Source organism: Tiliqua scincoides, chromosome 1, assembly GCF_035046505.1.
Source record: "Tiliqua scincoides isolate rTilSci1 chromosome 1, rTilSci1.hap2, whole genome shotgun sequence".
Lineage (NCBI taxonomy): Eukaryota > Metazoa > Chordata > Lepidosauria > Squamata > Scincidae > Tiliqua > Tiliqua scincoides.
Genome location: NC_089821.1, coordinates 265970955 through 265996362, shown reverse-complemented (window position 1 = coordinate 265996362; position 25408 = coordinate 265970955). Strand labels below are relative to the sequence as shown.

At 44.8% G+C, this 25408-nt stretch overlaps 1 long non-coding RNA gene across 1 annotated transcript; it reads left to right on the top strand.

The window, feature by feature from the left end:
- The first annotated feature begins 1263 nt into the window (after window positions 1-1263).
- On the top strand, window positions 1264-24082 carry LOC136649592 (uncharacterized). The gene is made up of 3 exons (XR_010794411.1): window positions 1264-1340; window positions 11861-11985; window positions 23999-24082. It is a non-coding gene; the product is annotated as an uncharacterized lncRNA (long non-coding RNA).
- Window positions 24083-25408: the final 1326 nt, after the last annotated feature.

Below are 25408 nucleotides of genomic sequence, written 5' to 3'. Positions count from 1 at the left end.
CAGTAAGGGTGGTAATGCATGCATCGCTCAGGTTTGATCATCAACACTAGCACTGATCAGCTGTTGTGGAGGGGGGAAGGAAGGAAAGACAAGATCCAACTCGATCCCCACTTCTGACAGGCATCACTGCTAGTTTTGCAGCTAACGCGTCATGTGGCCGGGACTGGCAGCTGATAAGAGATCACATTCTGATATCATGGTTCTATGTGGCTAGACATGTATGTCCCAGCTCCTCCCCTCCTTTCCTCATTTCTCGTGGGGATGCTGTTTGTCTGAACGGCCTCTCTACATATCTTGTGAAACCTACTTTAAATAGATTTAGCAATGCATACAAAGTGGTGGTTCTTACTAATTGCCCCCCTGCAATTGTCCCTGGGGCATTTGGTGGGCTGCTGTGAGATACAGGAAGCTGGACCAGATGGGCCTATGGCCTGATCCAGCGGGGCTGTTCTTATGTTCTAATTACAGGAAGAAACAAGGAAGTGAGGGGTGGGGACAGTATGTGCATGCAACGTGAACGTGCTCTCTCTTAATCATACGGGGCTGGTTGCTCAGTAAATGTATCTCTGAACTGGCCTATCAGAGACAAGGAACGTATGTTCGAATAGGGGCATTATTTCATGGAGTGGTCACACAGATGATCCCTACTAACTGAGTCACTAACTGGCTGCCCTCATTCTAAAATGTGATCCCTCTGGAAAAGTCACCCAATGCAGCATTTTCTCTGTATGCAAACATGCCCTTCTTTCAATTTCCCTTTCCAGGGAATTAAAAAAAAAAAATTAGACATACCAAAACAGACAGGAAAAAATAAATAGAGCTTGAGAAATCAGTGGTTCTACTGTATTTGATTAAAGATTCAGGACACACAGAGAAAATCATTCAGAACATGACTGCTCCTGTTGGGTAGCAGTACTGAGGATGGTAGACTTAACTAGATGTTATAAGAAATGCAGCCAAAATCATTGGTATACCAATCTATTTATATAGCTACATTCAAAATCAGCATTTGGTGCTTTTGCTGGATTTCAGTTCATAGGACCCATCTGTTTAACACAAGTAAGGCTCTAACCTTGAGCAATCACACAACAAAATAGCAGTGTGTATGTACAAGAGCAGTGTGTTACACCCATTGATGAGAAATAAATTGCACTGGCTTGTAGTCTGTCCCTTTCCCAAACAATCTGGCTTGGACTACGATGGTCTGTTGCTGTCATGATGAAATAAATTCTCCCTTCTGGTAAACAGCTTCCAATGTGACCTTGTCAGCTTAGAATTTAAACAAGAAATCTTTGTCAACACAGCACTGAATGCATAAGGGAATAAGATCAATGGGCTTGGTAAGTGATAGGAGGAGAGTTTTAAGATTTCTTTATGAGCAGCATTTATTTTTGTTGTGCCATCCTTTCTACCTGTGTAATTCTTCCTGCTCAAGTTCTGACATGCACAATGTGGCCTCTTTTGATGTATGAGGTTGCCACTGTCACGGAGGTAAACTTAGCATGAGTCAAAGAAAGGTTAAGTGTGGCTCCTTGAGTTGATTACGTGCTTCAATGGAATTTCAACTCTACAGAGGGCACTACTCTTGATTCCAAGTGTATGTCTCTGGAAGAAAAAGTTCTAGTTTGATCACAGACTGCTGTGCTTAAAACTAATTCACTTGGTACAGAAGAATGGTTCCTTTCATAGCAGGGAGTATGTGGGACAAATTCTATTACTTGGGTTTCAAGAAGAGATGCAAGGGTAGGCTTTGGAGGACATTTTAAGCCAAATGTAGGACCCATGAAAGCTATCATGTTATCAAGGCCAGATGAAAGGGCATGAGGGCTGTCCAATATGTCTTTGGTTTACAAAGTATGTTTTCTCTTTTGCTATTCATTCGCATATGCATCTATTTTCCTGCCAAAGCACATGTCAGGCTCCAGTCCACTTCCCCTGGAGTCAGATGCATGTCTTGGCAGGAAAGTGATGCGTTCCTCAAGTTAAGGCACATGTCTACCTTGGTTTACCCAACATGATTCCTGTTCCGGTGTCAGGAAAACTAGTGTTTTATATATTTCTAAAGTGCCTGAAATTGCTAGGCACTCTAAAAAGTCCCAGGACATGTGTCAAGAAGGGCACACGATGCACTAACTTTGCTGAAGCTGAACAGGTTTGGCTCAGGTCAAAACCAGAATGGCATACCCCACCATACTGCTTTCAGTTCCACCCTGGAACAAAAGTGGGGTAGACTTTTGTTTGTATAACACAGGCCCTGCCCTCACTCTAAAGAAAAGACTTTGGAGAAGAAGTAAAAGGAGGGCAGAATCATTCAGGATAAGGCAGATCAAGGGCCTGATTTAAGGAGGTGCTTGAAAGTCCAGACACAGAGTGTCAGATGGAAGCACATTCTACTGATAGGGAGCTGTAAGGAAAAAAGGAATAGAGAGGAATAGATAGGGTAATTTTAGGCTGAACTAGCTGTTAGGTTCCTTAGCGCATATGACTGTGCATAATGCTTTCTTTGCAAACATGTCAGAGGGTTCTTCTTTGCTTTCTGTCAGTGCTGAGGAGGACATTGCATTAAACTGTGCATCCTATAAAAAGGATGCACAGTTATTTAGCTAGTCTAGTCAGCCTAGCCAATTATTTCTGCTATTTGGGAGAATGGCAGTACTCCTCTTCTGCAGAACTCTCTCTTTCAAGCAACCTGGGACAAGCAGCAGTAAACCCAGCAGCAATTTTACACCAATGGCTGCTTGTAAAGAGCAACCCATACAGTGGAAGAGGGAACTGCAGGGCCATTAAGAGCCATAAACTCCAGTAATCTGGCAATTATTCCAGGGCAGCTACCAACATGCTGAATTCATACCATTTATGGCTTTGCCCACCCAATCCTGTGAGTTCAGTTTCCAGGAAACCACATGGGGCTGAAGATTTTTGTTGTCACTCTTGAAAACTGGGCCTTGTTCCAAATATGTCATAGCATCCTTTCAAATGGCACTATGCAAGCTATGTCATATGATAAACACAGGGCAGTCCACAAAACATTCTTTTGAAACAGTTTTAGAAGATTCACCAACTAGCTCTTGAACACCAGTACGAAGAACAATGATTTTTGGCGAGCAATTGGCTGGGTGGGCTACATATTTGAGGCGCTTTGGCAAGTGGTCTCCATGGGCCTTCTCCTCCATGGGCCGGTCACCACAAGATTCAGGGGAGGACTTGCCTGACTGCAATTGGTCTTATCTGCTTGTCTTGGTGGGTGCTGGCTGTGGCCACCCTTTTTCTCCACAATGGCTGGATGTGCATGTCTTTCCAGAGCATTGTGGGGATAATGGCAGCCCCCAGCAAAATGACACCTGGGCCCAATCCTTCCTGGTGGCTTCCAAGGGCAGGCACCAGATGCTGGTACAACTGGATTGCTGAAGCCCTAGTAGCTGCTGCCTTTGGGATCCACTGACTGCTTCTGGTCAGTCCAATTTGCTTATTGACAATACTTTATTCTGAAGTATGTAAAAGTACTGAAAGAGCTGTTTTCAGGCATCCCAGGGCTCTGATGAGGAGATTAGCAGATCAGGCACCTGTTTTCTGATTCCTGCACCAGCAGGAAGGATTTGTTGGCAATTCTAACTGGGAAATCCACATTAACAGTTCAGAGTCCTCCTGGCTCAGTAAGTCAGGTGACACCGAAAAACCAATCCCGTGCCATTGTGTGAAACAAAACTTCCAGATCTGTTGCCTTTCCCTGGGCTAATCAATTTGTAAAGGGAGGCCACTAGGTTTTATCTCTGCACCTCCAGACTGCTGCTGTGTCACCTGCCTTTCTGCTCAGGTTCTATATGTCTGATGGCAGTCTTCTTTGGCACAGTCCAGGTAGAATAGGTTTTTCTAAAGGAATAACATGAAAAGACAGATTTACAGCACAATCCTAAGTATGTCTACTCAAAAGTAAGTCCCATTGAGTTCAATGGGACTTTCTCCCAGGTTCAGGCTGACAATCAGCCTGAAGAAAACACAGGTCATAGTTCAGGATGTGGACTCACCTCCCTGCATTACAATCTCTGCGCATGAATGGAGGTTGTCCATGACTTTGTGTACTTTGGCTCAACGATCTCCGACACTCTTTCTCTCGATACCGAGCTAAACAAACGCATCGGTAAAGCAGCTACCACATTTTCCAGACTCACAAAGAGAGTCTGGTCCAACAAGAAGCTGACGGAACATACCAAGATCCAGGTCTACAGAGCTTGCGTCCTGAGTACACTTCTGTACTGCAGCGAGTCATGGACTCTTCACTCACAACAGGAGAGGAAACTGAATGCTTTCCACATGCGCTGCCTCCGACGTATTCTCGGCATCACCTGGCAGGACAAAGTTCCAAACTACACAGTCCTGGAATGTGCTGGAATCCCTAGCATGTATGCACTACTGAAACAGAGACGCCTGCGTTGGCTCGGTCATGTCGTGAGAATGGATGATGGCCGGATCCCAAAGGATCTCCTCTATGGAGAACTCGTGCAAGGAAAGCGCCCTACAGGTAGACCACAGCTGCGATACAAGGACATCTGCAAGAGGGATCTGAAGGCCTTAGGGATGGACCTCAACAAGTGGGAAACCCTGGCCTCTGAGCGGCCCGCTTGGAGGCAGGCTGTGCAACATGGCCTTTCCCAGTTTGAAGAGACACTTGGCCAACAGTCTGAGGCTAAGAGGCAAAGAAGGAAGGCCCATAGCCAGGGAGACAGGCCAGGGACAGACTGCACTTGCTCCCGGTGTGGAAGGGATTGTCACTCCCGAATCGGCCTTTTCAGCCACACTAGACGCTGTTCCAGAACCACGTTTCAGAGCGCGATACCATAGTCTTTCGAGACTGAAGGTTGCCAACTAAATAAATCTCCCAGGTTAGTGTGTATAGGATTAAAGCCTCAGTTTAAAAAAAAAAATTCTTTAAGCCCTAAAGCCTCCAGTAAATAATTATTGCAATAGAACAAGGTACCCAGGAACATTGTGATGTTCCCCCAAGTCAGTGGCATAGCTAGTGAGGTGCAGGGGGCCGGTCTGCCCCAGGTAACAGCCTTGGGGGGGGGGTGACACCACAAATTATACAGGCCTACAAAATAGAGGGTCAGAAAAGTTTTTCCCAAACTTTATGGTGGTTTGATATGAATTTGGGGTGCCTGTTCCAAAAATGGCATCTGTTTTGCCCTATCACAGCTAGTTTTGGAGAAGCCATGATGTAGGCTTCCTCATGAGGAAGCTGCTTGAACCATTCACTAAAGAGGCTATGCCGTGTTTCCAAAACTAGACGTGATAGGGCAAAATGGATGCCATTTTTGGAAAGCACCCCAAATATATCCAGGAACTGGGTGTAACATTTAAGGAAGCAAAGTGTATGTTGGCCTGTGTTACCCAACATTGCAAACATCACGGAGCTTGTGAGTAACCCCATCATGCTATATACCGTTGGATGTGGAATTTCCAGCTGAATGCAATGCAAAAAACCGGATTGAAATATCTCCTTTCCATCAAACGTTATGGCCAAAAAACCGGAAACCAAAAAATGCATGGAGACCTATGGAAAGTGAAACCGAACCATATCATGCATTTACTCGTGAGTAGGCGAACGTGCCTTAGTTCATAAGAAAGGGCAGGCTGAGAGGAATCCAAAGACATCAGAATGGTTCCTATCCAATGAATGCTGCCCCCAAAAATCACCCAAGAAGGAAGTCCCTCCCTCCAAGCAGGTGAATGTATTGAGCCCTATGGAAAGCAAATGTAAGCCACATGGTCACGTTTACTCGTGAGTAAGCAAATGTGCCTTAGCTCCTGGTCAAGTCAGGCAAAGGGGAATGCAAGGTTGGCTGCATGGTCCCAATCTGATGAAAGTGGAGCTCAACAACTGCTCCAGAAGGCAGCACCCCCCAAAATAAAACAGAGACTTGAGCTGGTAAGGTGGGCACTAGGGAGGGCTGAAAATCTCACCGATTTTTTGTGTGGGGGTTTTATTGCAGGCAGGCTACAGAGAAAATTCACTTGGTGAAACAGGGTTAGCTTCCCCTTATTTAATTATCTGCTTTCCTTTAATTTAATTATTTATAATTATCTTATTTTGCTTGATGATGTCACTTCCAGCCATGGCATCACTGCTGGTGGGTCCTAGACAGATTGTCATTCTAAAAAGTGGGTCCCAGTGTTAAAAGTTTGAGAACCACTGCCTTAACTCAAAACAGGCCAATGAGACATCCTTGGGGGGGGGGGGGGTTTGACACCCTAGTGACCAAAATTCTGGAAATCGTGGCTTTTAGGAATAATACCATCATGTTATATACCATTCGATGCAGAATTTCATCCATTGCTTGTGGGGAAAGATTCACTGCATTTATTTTCTGACCATTATTATTATTCATTTCATGTCACGACTATTACTATCTCTGTCTCACCTACCTCACAGGGTTGTTGTGAGGACAAAATAAGGGGAGGAACCATGTACACCATCCTGAGCTGCTTAGAGGAAGTAGGCATAAAAATGTGAATTAATTAATAATTGATAATTAATTAATAATTAATTATGTCATATAGGGTGACAAAAATTTATGGGCCCCGGGTGTCAAATGACCTAGCTATGCCTCTGCCCCAAGTAAAACTAAATGACTTTCTGTCAAGGAGAGTTCAACTGGTTCTGCAGATATGCTGAGTTTTTAAGTGAATCTTCATCCCCAGATAGGTTTAGCTGATCCATTTTTACAGCCTGATCCAGTGTAAATTCCCCCACACTGATGCAGTGGGGCTAGCACAGGTTTAGCTGTATCCCACAGGGAAGTTTAGAAGATGGTAGGTCTTCTCGGGGTAAGGGGACATTTGGTCCCTTGTCCTGGAGAAAGACCCAGCCCATGCAATGAATCTCCTCAGACCTGTGTCAGTTACATAGCTGGCACAAGTCTGCATGCAACAGGACATGTCCTCTTTTTTAACCTCATGTCCTGGAAAAGAACTGAAATGTCCCCCTTTTCCCTGTGAAAGGCCCCTGCTGGTCATGCATAGTCTTCTTGGAATTAATAAATTATATATAATAAGTTATATGTAATATAGTTTTAAATTTAATAATAAGTAATATAGTGTTTCAGTTAACCACATGAAATCAATATGCAAGTATTTTTAGCTTTTAGTTTGTCATGCCCTACATTTTTCTTGGATGTCCTACATTTTGGGGTGCTTTGTCCTTTTTTGCAATTATGACATCTGGTCACCCTGGCATGCACCCATGTTGGTGGATAGAAGGGATTGGATGCAACGTGCACCACTGCCACCAATGTCCACCCACATTGCTGTCCTCCCCCCATCCCATCACACCTCTCTCTGCCTTCCTCCACCTTTCCCTGTCCCTGTGCCACTCAGCTTGGAACTCACTATGTCTGGCATGTGCTGCTCCGTCTGCTAGCACACGCAGGCCAGTGCAGATCTTTGTGCTGGCACCGGAAATTGCTTTGCCGTCCCAAAGTGCTTTATGGCACTTTTATGACAGCTAGCACCAGTGCAATGCACGTTATGCCAGTTAGGATTTGACCTGTAGTCTACTAAGCATCTGTCCACAGTAGCAGAGAAAGTAGCAGAGTTGTCAATATACTGTTAGAGGCGACAACTTTTCACAAAGAAAACTTGTTGAGGTTAAGCTGGGTGCTCATGTGAGGCCACAGCAAAGTGGTAGAACACATGCTTTGTATGAAGATGGCCCTAGGCTGAATGCCCACCATCTCCAGTTAAAGCAGGGGTGTCGAACATAAGGCCGAATGCGGCCCCCAGAAGCTATTTATCTGACCCCTGTTATATTTCGGCTCCCCCAGCTTATCTTGAAAGTATGAACAAGATTTTTGCACATTTTTTATTCTGTCATTTGCAGCTAATGAGTTTCCATGAGAGAACAAAGTACTTATTTCTGACCACCGGCTGCTTAATGATGTCACTTTCTGCTTGATGATGCCTCTTCCAGCCCTCAGCAGGCACCATGAATGCTTACTTTAGCCCTCTGTATGAAAAGAGTTTGACATCCCTGGGTTAAAGGATCTCAGATATCAGGTGCTGGGAACCTTTGTCTAAGGCCATTGAGATCATCTAGCAATCAGGGTAGATTAACACAAAGCTAGATGATCTGACTCAACAATGACAACTTGATAGAGTGCAGTGGGTCTGAACCAAGGACAGGAAGCAGAAGAGTCAAGGTTAACCAAGAGCAGCATACTCTGAGGGCCAATACACACGACCAGAAAATGATCACAGGCTGACTTTAATTCCAGCATGTTGAACTGGATGTGTGAATGCTTTGAAGCAAAAGAAGCAGTTCTGCTGCTGAAGATCAGGGGGTTCTGGCCTGAGGACTGGCTGTGGGCTACTACATGGAAACCTTATGTAAGATGCTCTCAGCTCTTTAGAAGAAAAATGATGATGATGATGATGATGTCTGGAGCTCAGGCATTATATAATGGCCTCTGATAAATTCTCTCTCTCCCTCTCTCTCTCCCTCTCTCTCTCATCAATCCCACTTAATCCCACTCAGTTTGCTGACAGTCCTAAACTATAAAGGGTTTATAGGCTTCCCTTGGTGACTTCACTCTCTGAGAGCAAATGTTAGTCCATCCTACCTCCTTTCCTGTTACATAAGACCGAGGCTCAGCCCTGCCAGACCTTCATCTTGTTCTTTTCCTTACATTCTAAAATTAGCTCTGTTGGGGTGGTTGTGGGTCTGCAGCCATGTGTCCCTGCGCAGGCAGCAAATTAGAATTTACAGGCTCTCAGTGTGTTACCTCAGACTTTGAACAGCCCGAGGAAGCTTGCTGGAGCTGCAGGATCCCTTCTGGGAAATAACGGTGTGGAGAAAGAACCAGGAATGTTATCAAGTCGCTGAGTGGCGCCGGAAAGAGAGGGAGGAACTGAGCCCCCACTCCGAAAGAAGAGGAGCTTGGTTTTATAAGGGCTAGTTTAATTATGTATGGAACAATAAAACTTTTAATTTAAAAGAGATTTATGGGATCTTTAATAACCGAGCTTTCGTGCATTAACCTGCCTCTTTGCCACCTGCACAATCCACTGCTGTATCAGGAAGGCACATAACAATTGCCATGCCGGATCAGACCAAAGGCCCCTCTGGGGATCTTCCCTTCCAATTTGGTTCAAAAAATGTTGGGACTATTTTTTTTTTTTTACCAATTTGGGGCCATTTTTGTTTGGAAGATGTACTACCAGTGACAGTATAATCCAAGAGGTTACTTGGTGTTAAGCTAAAGTGAGAGAAGAAAAGGAAGAATGTGTTGTTGTTACTGTACAATCCAGCAACACAATGTTGCTCAGTTTCTTAGAGAACAGTTTGAGTTTGTGCCTAACTCTGTGTGGATGTTGAACAAATGAATAGAGTTTGGCATGAAAAGTGCACAAGTGAAACAGAGGAACATCACTCCTGAGAAATATCCAAGCAGCAGCTGACCTCAGTTTCCCCACCAAAAAGATGCAGATGAGTTGCGGGCTAGAGGCAGCAGATTTGCTAGGATCGTCACAGTGAGTGGGATTCTGTGCCATTAGAAGTGTCTGAGCCTTGGAAGAAGGCAATTTGCGGACACGTGTTGGGCATTGTGAAGTCCGCCTCCTCCAGGGGAGGGGGTGTGTTCATGTCTAGGGGGTTTAAGAAGGCTATGCAGGTGACTATTGAATCACCTCAGAAGACTATTGAGCAGGGACTTGCAGTGTGGGGGCCGCAGGTGAGGCAGAACTGCCCCGTCATAGTCCACGAAAAAGTATTGTAGCCTCTCCGCTCACTTACACCTGAGGAGGCTCTCCTTACACCCAAGGAAGCTCTCCTTGCACCTGCTTTCTTTGGTGTAAGGAGAGCTTCCTCAGGTGTAAGTGGGCAGGGAGGCTGCAATGTTTTTCCATGGACTACGACAGGGCAGTTCGGCCTCACCTGCTGCCCCCACACTGCACATCCCTGCTACTGAGATGCACTTGGGGTTTCAAACTCATTGTTTAGTGGCAAGTTGGTCCAAATAAAAGATTTCGGCTTAGACTTCCCTACTGTGCTAGTTTCCTTCTTACAGGGATGGTATTTTTCCCCTTATTCCAAGAAAGAGAGCATTCAAAACATGTAATTCCCCACCTGCAGTGTGAAGTGGTCCTGTCTACTACCCCATCCCCACCTCTTACCAAGATTCTCCCCATCCAGCAGAACATCTTCAAAAAAAGAGACTTTCACTAGGTCAGCAGAGCAATACAGCATTTTGAACTACTCTCTGACATAACCAATTGGACAGGCAGCATTGGAAGGTCTAAACCGGGATCTCCAAACTATAGAGCCTGCCACAAGATTTTATCCAGCCCCAGCAACGTTTTTTGTCAGAGCATTTACTGATGTTTGAAATTTCTACTCCTTATATATCAATTCTCAATTTAAGCATAGCATTATTTCTTTGTAATTGTCACATTTCTCTTTTGTTCTAAATCATATCATGTTGGTTACAAAAAAGAAAGTCTACGTAAAACATATTCATTAATTTAAATTTCATTCATACATTTATAAAACTGATTTTTGGGGGGCCTGCAAAAATGTGTAAAATGTACGTGGCCCTTGTACTGAAAAGTTTGGAGATCCCTGAAAAGATCCCTGAAAAGAACTGAAAAGTATCCTGTCTAGGACATGCCTTGGAGGGCAAATGTTTTGCTCTCAGCATTGGCCTAAACCATTATTTCTCAACCAGTGGTATGGGTAGCACCAATGGTACTTGAGGTGGTGTCTGGTAATAATCACAGGACCCCTGGATATCTGCTGCCCAGCAGCAGACCAGGAATGCAACACAACAAAGAGCCATAGGAGGCGAAGTTGGCAGGTAGAGCTCCAAAGCATGCTTTTCCATTCTTGAAAATCCCTCCCGTCCACCCTGACCCTCTAATTGGTATTTGTTGTGTTGCATCTGGCCTCCAACCCGGAAGTAACTGCCAGTTACTTCCGGTGGTACTTCAAATAGGTGGACCATGTGAAGTGATGTGGTGGAGAACAAATGTTGGAAACACTGGCCTAAATGAAACAGTGATGCCCCAGAGTGCTGCATGTTGGGGATATGACTTAATCTTTGGGCCAGCCCTGGATCTGTGATCCTCTGTTGCCCTGTGCAAAAGTTCCTGAGCACAGAAAACGAGCAGGTCAGGAAGCAGGCTGTCCAGGGCCTGTACCTTTGGTAGTAATAACCTCCCACCTGCAGCCTTAAGTGATAAAGTCTAGGAAAAGTTTTACCTATTTGTGGGATTGTCCCTGTGGTGTGGGAAAGGCTGTCTTTGGGCCACCCGTGAATCTTTGCCTCCTGAGACTGCATGCCAGGGAAGAAGAGCATTTCTGAAAGAAAAACAACAGAAGAACTGAAAACCTGAGGCCACTTTTGAGTTGGGGATAGAAACAGAAGTTCTGAAAGGCCCAATGGCTGTGAATTGATGAGAGTGCTCCTAGCAAGATCCCAGGGCTGTGACAACAGCAGTCCTTGTGCCGAAGGGTAGATTCCCTGTACAGCTCAATAGCTCTAACATTTTGCAGTCAGGAATCTGAAGCAGCTCATAGGAGGGGGGTTCAAAGACTCCAGCAAATGGTTGCTTGGAGGCCATTTATGTATATCATGATGCTTTCAGCACCCCAGAATTGTTCTGTGATTTGGCCCTTGGTCACAGTGCCTTAATGTGCACTATCTGGATGGTAGGACTGAACTCTTCCCTGCAGAGAGGAGTCTTGCTTACTGTGGACACATCTTGTATCTTGTGCAGTGCAAAGTTTATTGCTTCTGTTATTTCATTAAAGGATGTTCTAACTTATGGACACGAAGAACTCCTCTGAGGAATGTCACTTGTCTTACAGAAACTCATTTGGCTTCCTGTGAACATTCTCAGATGTTTCTCTTGGGAGAAAACTGGACATTTGCTTCAAATTGCACTTTGTGCGATGTTTTAGTGCCAACCCAAGTTATAATCCACATGACACAGGTAATTTGTGGGGAGATGGGGGGGGGGTCCTAATATGAAGATAATTCTACTTCAGACTCATCAGAATTTCCATCATCAAAGTGAAGGGCAACCTGAACCTGACTTGGATTGGGCTGGTGAGAGGAGGACCTTACAACAGCACAACAATGTTCTACTGTTGTAAAATGGCTGTCAATGGCAAGCACAGTGCATAATTGGTGGCCATTGTGCGTACACTGCTGCAAAAGGTAGCAGCACCACACTTTGCTGCCAGAGCCCATTGTGCCTGATGCAGGCAGTAAGCTAATGGTGGAGGTGGGGGATGGATGGGATGGGGAGGGGATTGGGGCCTCATGTGTCTTGTTGTGGGTGGTGATAAGTGGATATCAACAAAGCCTTCTCTGCAGATATCCTGACCATCATTTTGCGCATGACATGTACCCTCAGGTCTGCTCAAACTTGCGTCAGCAAAATAAGTGGTACAGATCCAGGTAGACCCATTGGAGGCCTTTTGGGTACAGAGTAGGGTAAGTAAAGAAACTTACCTCTCCATACCATGATGGTCTCCAACTGCGCACAGGATGCAGCAGAGCCTGTGCTGGTCTCACTGCACCTGGCAGACAGCATTCAGTTAGTATTGTGTCCTTACTCTTTTCTTTTTCTGAGGTTGGTGATAATGGGCAAGCTTCCAGTTTGGTAACTCCTCTAGGGAAAAAACTCACCTTTTCCTGAGAGGTCTCTTCTTCACAATGTTGTTAAATGAGTGTTGATGGTGCCTTACCATCAACGCAGTGTACTTGTGCCTTACCACATTACTTTCTGGGAACTGTGGTATTCCACTTACCCTCAATTTCATCAAGGAACAAAAGAGTGTGTTCTTACCAAATAAAAGACTGCTCAAGTGGTGATGAAGTTTCACAGTGGTCCATGAGAGTTTCAGTAAAAGTTTCATGAGTTTCACCAGGGACATAGCGTTTTGGGTGGACATCACCAGGGACATTACCTGGTACTGGGTCTCCTGGCTCCTCCCAGTTCTCTCCTCCTGCCTCCCACAAAGGAATTGAGCGGATAGGGCTCAATTGTACAGCTCTTGTTTGATCTCCCCATATTCTAGTGCCCTTCTCTATGAGACCAGGGTCTTCTTGGCCACCTTCTGCAGTTATCAGATATAGTGCTGCATAGCTGCACAGAAGATTCAAACCTTCCATGAGACATCCTGGCCTAGATATGACCAATGCATGAGTTAAAAAAACCAGATCTGCATTCACCTGGAAGGGACTGCAGCTGATATACCAGCTAGAGCCAAGATATTCCTAACCATAAGTACAACCTGGTCTTCCGGAAGCAAAGTCAGGTTCAAAAGAACCTCCAGACAGTGAACCTGGTCCTTGAGAAGAAGTGACACCTGTCTAGAACTGACCAGATAACCACACCTGGGTCAGCTTTCCTACTGATTAAATAGCAATCTTCCAGAAGAATGTTCTGGAAGCCTACCAGGTAGGACCAGAACCAGCACAATACCCTGCCACTCATGGCTAACCTATATATTCAGTCACATCTTCAGTTTACCCCTTTCTTCATCCACTTCATGCATCTTAAGAAGCCGATTACATGAGAAATCAATTTAATTTGAGATGCTTCACCTTCTTTGGCCTTTTCTAATGTAGCCTAGCTACACTTCTGGAATCTGCCTGCTAAGTGTTATCCACAAAAGCTATCTTTTCTTAAACCTAGAAATTGCATAAAGTTCAATTATTTTTCAAACACATCATCTCTTAATCCTTTTAGCACCTCATCACCATAAGGTCCTGGAGATCCTAGCAGAATTTGCAGGGACAAATTAGCAAGTAACTATAACAAGGATGTTGAAAACAGATCTTTTGTAAGCTGCTTAATCAGGGACTTCAGAATTCTTTTTGAAGTTGCTGACCCACAAATTAAAAACTGCTTGCTTTGGTTCCTTGTGGAGGGCTGTATTTCTAAGCATGCAATAGGTCCTAATCTATTACTTAAGATTAGTTTTGTTTTCCTAAACAGGAGAGAGAGAGAGAGAGAGAGAATTTGAGTGGGTGTTGCTAATGTGGTGGTCAGTAGGTGAACTCATCTCTGCCAAGAAGTGACAAGGTGCTTTAGGCAAGCCATCACGTGTCAGCTACCCTTCCTTCAGCCCCTCCAGATGCAAAATGGGCATAAGTTTGTGTGTGCATGTGTGGGCGTGAGAGAGAGAGAGAGAGAGAGAGAGAGAGAGAGAGCTAACCAAGGTGCCTGTATATGCTTGGGCCCATCACGTGACTCAAGAGGATATCAACAATACAGTCAGTTCTCTTTATATACAAATTTGCTATCTGTGAATTCACTTATCTGCAAGGGGCAGAATTGCCACCTACTCTTGTTATCTGCCACTCTGTTCTCATTATCCACGAATCCTGTGCCAGTGCACTTGGGGTAGGGCATTCTCAGTGCAGGTCTGAGCAGGTAGGCAGAGGTAAGAGAGATTCTGGGAGGAGGATGAGAGACAGTGGCCTCCTTGTGAACAGAAGGCAGCACCGGGAGAGGAAGGAATACCTATACAGTATACAGCTGACGGGGAAGGGGGTTGCAGTAATCACATCCAACCAATTATACTCGTTTTTTAGAAAGTTGTTTAGATTAGGTCAATTTTCTGCATCAAATAGGCATTAGTATTGGCCTGCAGAGAATCGTCAGACACATTTGTGCCCACTTCCAGACTTGCCCCACCATCTTGGGCACCATCTCAGGAACTCCAGCTGAACTTTCGCAACCCTATGAATAAGGCAGGGCAGAGATGACAGAGATGAGAAATCTCTAAAAGGCTACCTGAGGTCTGCTCTAGGACTGGGGCAAGCCCAGGGAATGAGCCAAGTGACAGGTGATTAGGACAGAGGGGTGAAGCAACCCCCTCTCCACTGCTGAACTCTGAGGCCTCGTTGTTGGACCAGCATCCTTCAACGAGTTGAGGGACTCACCGTCTCTACAACTTTCAATGCACTGAAGGATTATCCAGCATGTTGGATACATCAGATGTTGGAGAAATTGATGGACCCTTGTTATCACCCAGCCCCATAGATCTCAAGTTAAGATTCAGGTTCATAAAGTTCATAGAGTGTATGGTGAAGAGGGTCCCCTGGAACCTAACCCATTTTCCCCATTCGCTAAAGTGTCCACTAATTTGGTATCCACTAGGTTTTCCAGGAACCTAACCCTAGCAGATAATGAGAACTGACTGTACTTGGGCACTTTCATAGCAGAGGGAAAGGGAGACTTACTAAGCAAGTCTGGACCCTTCTTACTCCTTTGCTTTCAGTGCACACATTCATATCAGCAACATTGTTGGGAAGCCCTTGGGCAAAGCATCCTCAATGGACACCCTACTCTTCACCATCATCCATTTGCTTGCTGTCTCCCTCTGCTGGTCAGATGGGGAAAGGCTATGGTGGAAGTTCCTGCTCCTTTTTCTCACTCACACAATTTGAGAGGGCAGGTGAGCAAGGAAGGAAACAGAAGTGCTGGGGGTGGGAGCTCTGGTGCTCAACATATTGCTCCTCTGCAGATTCCTGGGTCTTGGCAGGTGCCAAAAAATACTGTGCCTTTATTAGCAGCCACTGCTCGTTTTCAGTTATTACATTCGCACCCCACTCAAAGCAGTGTATAGGGCAGCCATTTTCAACCTTTTTCAGCTCGCGGCACACTGACAAGGCAGTAAAGTTGTCAAGGCACACTACTAGTTTTTAATTACATTATGTTACAATTAATTTAATTAATATAACTAAGCGTACAAGCCCAACCAGGTCTACTCAGAAGTAAGTCCTATTTTGTTCAATGGGGCTTACTCTCAGGAAAGTGTGGTTAGGATGGCAGCCTTAGATCATTACATGACAATGAAAGAAATTCCCAAGAAGCTTGGAGAGGGAGGTGTATGTGGTTTCTGCAAAGGAAGAACAATGTTTTGAAGCAGGTCTGTTCAAACTGTTATCAATTGATGTGCTCTGATATGCCAAAAAGTGTTGGCAAAGAGAGATGAGACTGAGCATACTGGAGAAAGGGGGGGGTGAGGGGCAGTGAGGAGATGTGGCTGAAACTAGTGCAGGATTCACTGGGGTGGGGGAAGAGAGAGAGAGAATGGGAGGCACCTTCTGAACTTTGGAAGGTGGGGAAGAGGGAGGGGAGGGGCAGAAAGAGAGGGGTTAAATGCAATTAGGATGGGGGCATATGTGTGCAGGAGGGGAGGAGGTTGGTGGGTGGGGGAAGAAAAGCATTGCTTGCCTGCTCATTTATTCAAGAAAGAGTGTGCAACCAAGCCTCTGTACATCTACTCAGAAGTAAGCCCCATTATAGTCAATGGGGCTTACTCCTAGGTAAGTGTGGATAGGATTGTGGCCCAGTGCCCTTCCTGCCAAAGCCTTGCCAGGGGAGGCAATGCAGCCAGGGTCACTTTGGGGCATTGCAGACAAGGAAAAGGGTCTCTCCAGGATCCTTGCCAGCCAGCTGCTTTTGGCTCCTACCTGCTTCCACCTTCAGGCTCATTCTCACTCCCTCCTTCTGCTTGCTGCTCGCCCTCACTCCCTCCACGTTTCTCCAGCTTCTCTAGCTGCCTGGCTGGCTGCCCAATCAGCACGTGAGGCAGCACCAGCAACAACAGGAGCATTCAAGCCCCTTCGTGGTTGCCCCTTTCTCTCCTGCTGCTGCGCGAGGCTCCAAGCCACCGCTTCTCCTGCACGCGCTGCTGCTGTGGCTGCTGCCGCCGCCTGACTCCTTGGACCCACAGCACACCTGAGGCAGCCTCACGGCACACCAGTGTGTCGCGTCACAGTGGTTGAAAACCACTGGTATAGGAGGATGCCAGGTTGTCACCCATCCAAATACTGACCAGACTGAGACATGCTTAGCTTCAGTAAGGCAGTTGCATTTCCAGGGGTCATTTATAGATGTAGAGTGCAAGCTCTCTCTCTCTCTCTCTCTCTCTCTCGCTCTGTGTGTGTGTGTGTGTGTGTGTGTGTGTGAGAGAGAGAGAGAGAGAGAGAGAGAGAGAGAAGTTTGTATCTTTTTCCCCACTTTGATACTTCTGTGTTGTTTCATATTTAATTCAACCCCAAATGAGCTGATTTCCTCTGAGAATAGTCTACACTGGAAAGCTTTTATGTGTTTATCAGGCAGCCCAGATGCCTCAGCTAGGCTGATATGCCACTTCTCATCAACCCAGAAACAGCAGGATTTAAAAGTTCCTCATCCCCACCCTTTCTGTCTAAAAATGTGGTTCATGTCACAATAATGTAACTCATTTGCTTACTATCTCGAATCCTCAATTAAGCAAAACTCCATTCAGTTCAGTTCGAGTGAGGACACACTTCTGACCTGCTTGCTCAGATGATCAGATGAGATGCAACAGTGCAAGTCATGATTTGTGCTGCAGCAGTCAAGGCATGACTGCTTTACTTACATACTTCACGTATAGCCCACCTTTCTGACAAAACATTCAAGGTACCTTACGGTTTAAAATAATGGTCTGCACGCTAAGAGACATGATGCAAAGGGGGAAAGAACAGGGATAGAAGAGGAAAATGTGAGCCTGCCTAGGCATGAAATCTTTCATACTGTTATATAATGAAGCTGAATAACTAGAGGAAACAGTTCTAGAATATGAGAAGCATGCATGGCCTCTTCCCCCACCCAAGATATTTCTCCCCCACTGGCTTCCCACCATTGGCTTTTTCCACCCTGGACCCTGCACCTGTTACTCTACAACTGTGGGGTGGCAAGTTGTTGTGAAGAAATGTGGACTCCTGATCCGTACTGCTATACAGTATTCATTCTCTTGAAAACTCCACCCCTTGGCTGCCTACCAAGCAGACCTGCTTAATTTCCTACGACTTTAGGCCAAGAATCCCTGATGCTCTTGATGTTCCCATAATCGAAGGCTGCAGTGTGCCTGCATTTATGAGAGCAAAGATGTACAATGTTGAGCTGATAAAATGAGCAGGAGGGAACAATGTTCACTTCCCTGAGCTCCTTACAGAAAGGCCATGTTGAAAAGTGCAACAAGAGTCAAATAAGGCTGCATGTAGCTCATTCTTATTTCCTCCATTATTAACAAAAACCATGTCCATTTTCAAATGCTAGTGCTGCCTAGAACTGTTAATGAACAGCAGAAATGCTGTTTAAAACCAGTAATGACCAGATGGATGCCCCAAATCAGGCATGATGGAGAAAGCCATTATCCATTGATTGTCAGTCAGAGGAATGCTGAGGATAGGAAGCTGTTGTATACTGAATCAGTTCTGTGGCCCATCTAGTTTTTATTCTTTACATTGGGTGGCAGCAGCTCTCTGGAGCAGTGGTTCCCAAACTGTGGGACCCACTGGTGGGTCGCGACCTGATTTTTGGCGGATCCTGCAGCTCCAAGCAGAGCCTCCAATGAAACCACTGGTGATTGAAAGATCAGATAACTAATGGCCTCAGCCCTGAAGCTATGCAAAAATCAGATAGCTGCTAATTGCCCTGTAAAGAGCACAACTCCTGCAGTTTGCAAGGAACTCAGCTCCTGCAGTTTACAAGCTTGTATAAATATAGGGATTGTAGAAACAGCTCAGACCAGAATGATAGAAACTACACAATGCTGATTGGCAATAGGAATTTGAATCTTTACTGCAGTAAAGGGAGTGATCCAGACCATAATGCTGGTCAGGACCAGTTCACAAGAACATCCATCAAACATACATTTTATAACCTTCTTCTGTCCGGAAGTTCTTCGTCTGTTCACCATTGGCTAAGTTACTAAGAGGTTACATCCTTTCCAACTGCCTACAACATATAGCTCCTTGATAGTTCCCCCCACCCTACACATGCATCCCATGTTCATGCTAAAGGCCTAATTAGCTAAGTGGGATATGCAAGTACATATCCATTTGCTAATTAAGCATGTGTACCACAACTTGAACTTTTACTGTCCTTCACTGGGAGATAAAATGTTTGAGCATGTTTATCTGGTTATTATTACTTGCAAATAAAAATATTATTTTTCTAGATCTCTTTTTTTAAAAGTCTGGTAAACCTAGGTGGGTCCCAATAGAGTGTCATTTTAAAAAGTGGGTCCTGGTTTTAAAAAGTTTGGGAACTACTGCTCTAGAGTTTCAGATAGGAGTCTTTTTTCACTCTTACCAGGAGAGGCTTGGCATTGAACCTGGGACCTTTGCCTGCAAGGCAGCTCTCTATCACTGAGCAATAGCCCTTCTCCTCTAAAGTCAGAAGTCCCATTCTTAATGGGCAGTTTTATTATTTATGAAAAAGATGTGTACTGTATATACTGAACTTCCACCTACATACAAGCACACATGCAGACCTATAAATACACAAAAGAAATAAAACCAGTATCAAGAAGCAGATTACACTGAATTCTGAAGCCAAATTAAACAACAACAACAACAGTAGAATCCCCCATTAAACTATTACACCAGGCCATTGATAGACCTATCCTCCATGAATAGTCCCTGATAGATGTATTCGCCATGAAGACCCTCATGGATCTTCATCTTCCATATTGTCTCGTGAATACTACTGATCCAGATGTAGTGGCAATACCTGAAAACCACTATGCATTAAGAGGGGCTCTTTACTTGTCTGTCTACTCATTTTAGTGAGGCCTGGGAGCTGCAGGTTCACAGGTGTGTGTTTGTTTTGAATAACAGTGCCTTGCAAAAATGATCTCACCAAGTAGATAAGAGGCTAGGCCAAGGTGGAGGGATGGATCCATCTGCATTGAAAGACAGTAGAAGGTTTTTGTATAGAAAGCTTCGAGTAGATTATTGACACTTCCCTGAGGATATATGAGGCTCAGGAATGCCAGCACTCTTTGGAATTCACCAGTGGACAAGGATCCACAAGGCTGTTCCTTGGAATTGTGCCCTATTAGAGTATTTGCTGCTGTGAAGAAAAGGTGAAGAAAGAAAGCTATAAGCTTGTGTTTGCCCAATTCCAATTTCATATATATGCTTTTCTTTTACATATTGCATTTTCTGGGTCCTTGTATGGGGAGAAAAGCAGGATAAAAATACAGTAAGTAAATAAAAATGAATAAAATATAAGCTTTCTCTTGCTTCTGTATATCAATAAATCTTACTCTTTTTGACATATCCTGTGACACCCTCCTTAGCCAGTCACCAAACCTGAGAAAAGCAGAGGACCAGTCTCTGGAATTTAAAACACTGGGGCATTGCAAATAGACCAACCTAGACACTGTAAGTGGAAAATCTGCAATAAAGAAATGAGTGAAAAGTACATTGGCTGTGATTATCCTCCATTAGCTGAAAGGTGAGAGCATTGGTCCAAAGAGCAGAGTACCATCCATATATTTTTAAGCATACTTGAGATAATGAGTTAGAACTACAACCACACTTTCCAAAGCCAAGCTGAACGTTCTGTTTATTAGGATTACATTCACACAGGGAAATTTTTGTAGGGTTTCAGCACTTTTTAAAAACCTGAAGTCAATGGAGTCATTAATGTTAACTGTGCAGCCTGACTTTATCTGCACTTTATGTAACTTTATGTACTCTTGTGCTAGCAAATAATGAGGTATGACAAGCTAGTCCATTGTGATTGCTGATAGCATGGTAGCATGGCCTGACAGTGGCAATCCAAATTAATTCAAAAAGACTAATTCAAAAAAGTGACAGTAGCACAACAGGCTGGACTGGCTGATATCTGACCACTTGAAATCCAGAGCCCAACCAAAAAGCAAATTGACACCGATGATTGCCTCTTATGTCTCCACCGGAAAAGGCTTACCAACACTTTGCTGTTGCAGAGACAATAGTGGTCACATGGGCTAACTAGTCACAGAACTTCTGATTCGTTCTTGACCTGCAGGCCCTGTTTTTAGTCTCTTGACCTGAAAGGCCAAACCACATGTGATGTGGAACACCAGTGATCAAATTCGGCTGTTCATGTACTCTGCAGTCCGCCACACGTCAAAACCCAAGGACAATTATTCTTTTGCTTAGAGAAATTCTAGAAATGCATTATTGCCTATTAATAACAGGTTATCAACAGTGTGTGAAATGGCAGGATGCACACTATATGGTGCTTTCCTGTCCACATGGCTGTATTTATCTTCCTGTGCACCAGACTGGATGCATGCATCCCCCACTCAGGCAACCATCTTGTGCACACCTACGTGGGAGCAAATCCTATTGCCCAACTGCACATTTTGGCCCATATCTCAGCTTTCAGAGCAAGCTGGCAGTTCAGACCAGGTAAACTCAATTGGGTGAAACTCACACTAGATGGGAGGTCTAAAATATGTGAAAAATCCTTTGATCCAGATAAGATGGCAACCCTGTGAATATATTGACTTTTGGATCAGCCTGACTCTGCATTTGGCAACTTTCTATGTTCCTAAGTTAAGCCTGGCCTAGAAAATCTTCATTTTTCTCCTCTGGATCTGGACACTATGTAATGATTCTTTTTCAGGACAATGAAAAAGTGGCAGAGAAGCAAAGGAGGATAATAAATTGTGAACTGCAAATAATTTGCCTCGGGTATGCCTTTTCTGATGCACCATCATTCAGTCTAAAATTCATGAGTTACCCTGGATTCACAATCATTGCCATGAATTAAACTGGCAGGCAATCCAACACTCTGAAAATATTTAACTAATGGACAGTCATGAATAACAGGAGACGGCGCAGGCGAGGTTGGTTGATAACATTGTTGTTGAAGAAACCTATTGGGGAGCCTTGAGACTTACTTCACCACCCTTAAAAAACAAAAGACGAACTTCTGTGACATCACCAGGGTGTTAATGGGAAAGATGCAAAATAAGCGGAATAACAGCCCAATCTTGAGCTGCCAACACAAAAGGTTGCAGTGGTGACAAAAATGGCTGCTGCGGCATCCTGAGTATACTAGGCAGCCACAGGCAACATTCATCTCCTTCCCTGGGTATGGAGAGTAGCCCCACAATGGGGCTACTCAACTCTGTGTTGACTGTTTAGCCAGTGCAGAGTAAAGACGCCTTGTGTCTGGACACAAGACCCGACCCGGGGCTCCGGATCGAGTGCAGGGGAGCGTCGTCAGTTCCACCCCCTCCCCATCACGCCTTCTCCCTGCCTTCCCCTTGCCTCCCCCAACCTGGAATGCCTCCTCCCATCCCTCCACTCACCTCCTTGCCACCTGACATTTCTCTTGGAATGCTGGGCGGTGATCTGTTGGCCTCTGACCAGCGCTGGTCTAGTGTGGTTTGTGCTGGGCCCGCACCAGTGCTGGGCCAGCGCGAATAGCTGCAGGCATGCCTTACGGCACAGTGCACACCGGCAGTGAGCCGGCGCCCATTCTACAGGATTGGGCCCTAAGATATTTACCAAAATTAAAATTAAAAATTAAAAAATGATACAGCTGTTGCCACGTGGGTTATGTGTTGAACCTTGAATATTGTATTCAAACCCTCCACAGCTGATGGTAACTTAACTAGCTGGTTATAAGTTTATTGATTTATAAGCTTATATGCAGCTCAATAGCAAGCCTTTTAATAAAGGCCTGAAACAGGGTTCTCCTAGGATGAGAATCAAGTCTGGGTTGTCCTTAAGGTGATAGTGCCCAAATAATTATTATTACAGTATTTTAAAGAATATTTATATACCACTTTTCAACAAGAGTAGTTAACAAAGCAGTTTAAATCATAAAATAGATCAATAAATAGTTCCCTGTCCCCAAAGGGCTCACAATCATACAGAAGAGACACCAGCAACAGCCACTGGAAAAGACACCATGCTGGAGTGAAGAGGGAGAGTTGCTCTTCCCCTGCTAAATATAAGAGGAGCACCACTTGAAAAGGTTATCAGGTTTGCCCAGTGAGCAAACAGTACAACAAACTAAGGATCCACCTGGAAAGATTCGAGGTGCAAATGTCATTTCTGTCGTTGGACTGCATGGCATATTACCTGCCAAGTTATATAATGAAGGATTTAATTTTGAGTGAAGGTCTAATGGAAAATGATAGTGAGAGTGTTGGATGAGAGGCAGCTTTCACGGTTGTGCAAAGAGAGGGAAAGTAATTGACAGTGATTGAGAAAGAGCACCAGCGTACAGAGAAATATGGGGCAAAATGACATATTGGCTCTAGGGAAACTGCTGCCTTCAGAGCGAGAGTGTAATAAAGAAGAAAGGTGGTGGCAGAGTGCCCTGCACAGACATCTCACTGCAGGGAATATATAGCAGGAACACTGGCAATGATGAGCTGAACTTTGCTTTAGCTGGAACTTTACCCTCTCCTGTTGAGGATGGTTCTTCCACCAGTCCTTTGAAGAGGGATGTATTTTTCAGAGAAGTGTGGAGATGGGTGGGAGAGATGCAAGTGGCTGTGTTTGTTTCTAGTAGGTTTTTTGTGGGGGCAGCTTGCATTGTGATGACAGCAGCGGGTTAGGGGTGGCTTCAGGTGGCGGATCCACTTGGGCTGTTTCTGTTGCCATCTCAATCCTAAACATGATGAGAGCAGAGAAAACTGTAGTGTTGGTGCAAATACCTTCTATTACCCCAGTCCAGTGTTTTATTATGGTGTTGATGCAGTCACACCCAAGAGCTTCCTTGCCTTCAGCAGTTTCTCCATTCACTTCAATGGCAGAAGGAGAATTGCACATGTGTTCATTTGCATTTGTGGATCTGCTTATTTCATTGAAATGAATGGCACAGTCTACCTTTGAGCAAGATCTCCATGCAGGCAGCAGAGTGCATGCAGAACCGTGGAACTGGATGAGCATCTGCCTAATGACATCTATTTAGGCTTTTAATCCCCTTTATCCCAAGGCTCCAGAAAGGCATCAACTATTCAAAACAGTAACCATGACAGCACTGGACAGTCTGCCTCAGCAGTAGTGCACTCTCCCTCGTTAGAGGTTTTCAAGCAGAAGCTGGATGGGTGCTTGTCCAGGATGCTGTAGCAGGTGCATGAACTGAGAAGGGGGTGGGAGTAGATGATCTTCAAGGTCTCTTCCATCGCTAACATTATATAATTCTGTTTCAGCTGAGAAGAAATTAAAAACTTCCCCTACTAAATTATGGCACGGAATGCCACCTTCTACACATCAAAAGCGAGCAGCCTCTTAAGGTATATAGGGTTTAAACCTTTTAGATTTTATGTTATGTGATAATGTTTTGGTACATTAATAGGCATCCCTTGTCCTAAGCTCTTACTTAGTGCTGCAGGCCGAATGGCTGCACACCATATGCAGAATGAAGTGATGGACTTTGGCATGGTACTGCTTCAAACTGCTCTGGCAGCCAGAAAAGTCCGAGAGGATTTTGTGCAGGCAAATGCAGTTTGCTTGTTGTTATGGAGACTCTCTGATCTAAAATTTGACATGGTGTTATGACTGTTTTTCCATTCTGCACTCTGAGTTGAGTTGTTGACCTATGCTCAGTACTGTTCGGTAAGTCTTCTGCTTTGGTGTGACCTGTGCTTAGGAACAAACAAATAAGGAACCTGACACTGATTTGGTCTGAGTCTGGAGCAGCAGTGCTGACTGGAAGCCTGATGAAATTGACAAGATCCGTCCAGGAGATCATCCAGTACCATGGGAACCTGAGCTGACTCCCAGAAGGGCTTGCCAGGCAAACCCTGCTTAACTGTGCTCTAGCCTGATGCTGGCCTAAACAATTGGGTTGAAATGGCTTGTCATGAAATTAGCGAGGAGCGGGGGTGGGGGAGGACACATGACGTGTCAAAATGGGTTTGGGGAGAGGAATAAAGAGGAGTCTTTCTCCTGAATGTGCAAGAATTTTCAGGATGACCAGAATTCTGGCCAGGATGACCAGATGGCATAACCACAAAAGAGAATAAGGTACTCCAAAATGCAGGACATCCAAGAAAAATGTAGGACACGACAAAATAAAAGCTAAAAACACTCATATATTGATTTCATGTGGTTAATTGAAACACCATATTACTTATTATTAAATTTAAAACTATATTACAAATAATTTAAGGCATAAAGTTTATTAAATACAAGAAGGTTCTGCACTGCCTGCAGGGGCCTGTTCAAAGGGGAAAGGAGGACATTTATGTTCATTCCAGGACACGAGGTTAAAAAAGAGGACATGTCCTGGAAAAAGAGGATGTCTGGTCACCCTGTTCAGACCAGAGGTGGTAGCAGCAGAGTGGGTGTCCTTCATCATCTTTCCTTTATGCGACATCTGTGGAGGCAGCCATTGCAGATGCTGCTGGCTTTCATTTAGTTCCCTGGAAGCCAACAGAGGATGATGCAGTGTCACCATGGGGCATCTTCCAGTACTGCTATTGCCTGCAAAAATATGATGTAATAAAAAGAGTACAGTGGACACCCATGTTGCTCCCACTGCCCCTGGTCAGCCCCCTACACTTGCAGAAACCTCACCTCCACCATCCCCATGAAAATGCTAATGCCTCATGCCAGTG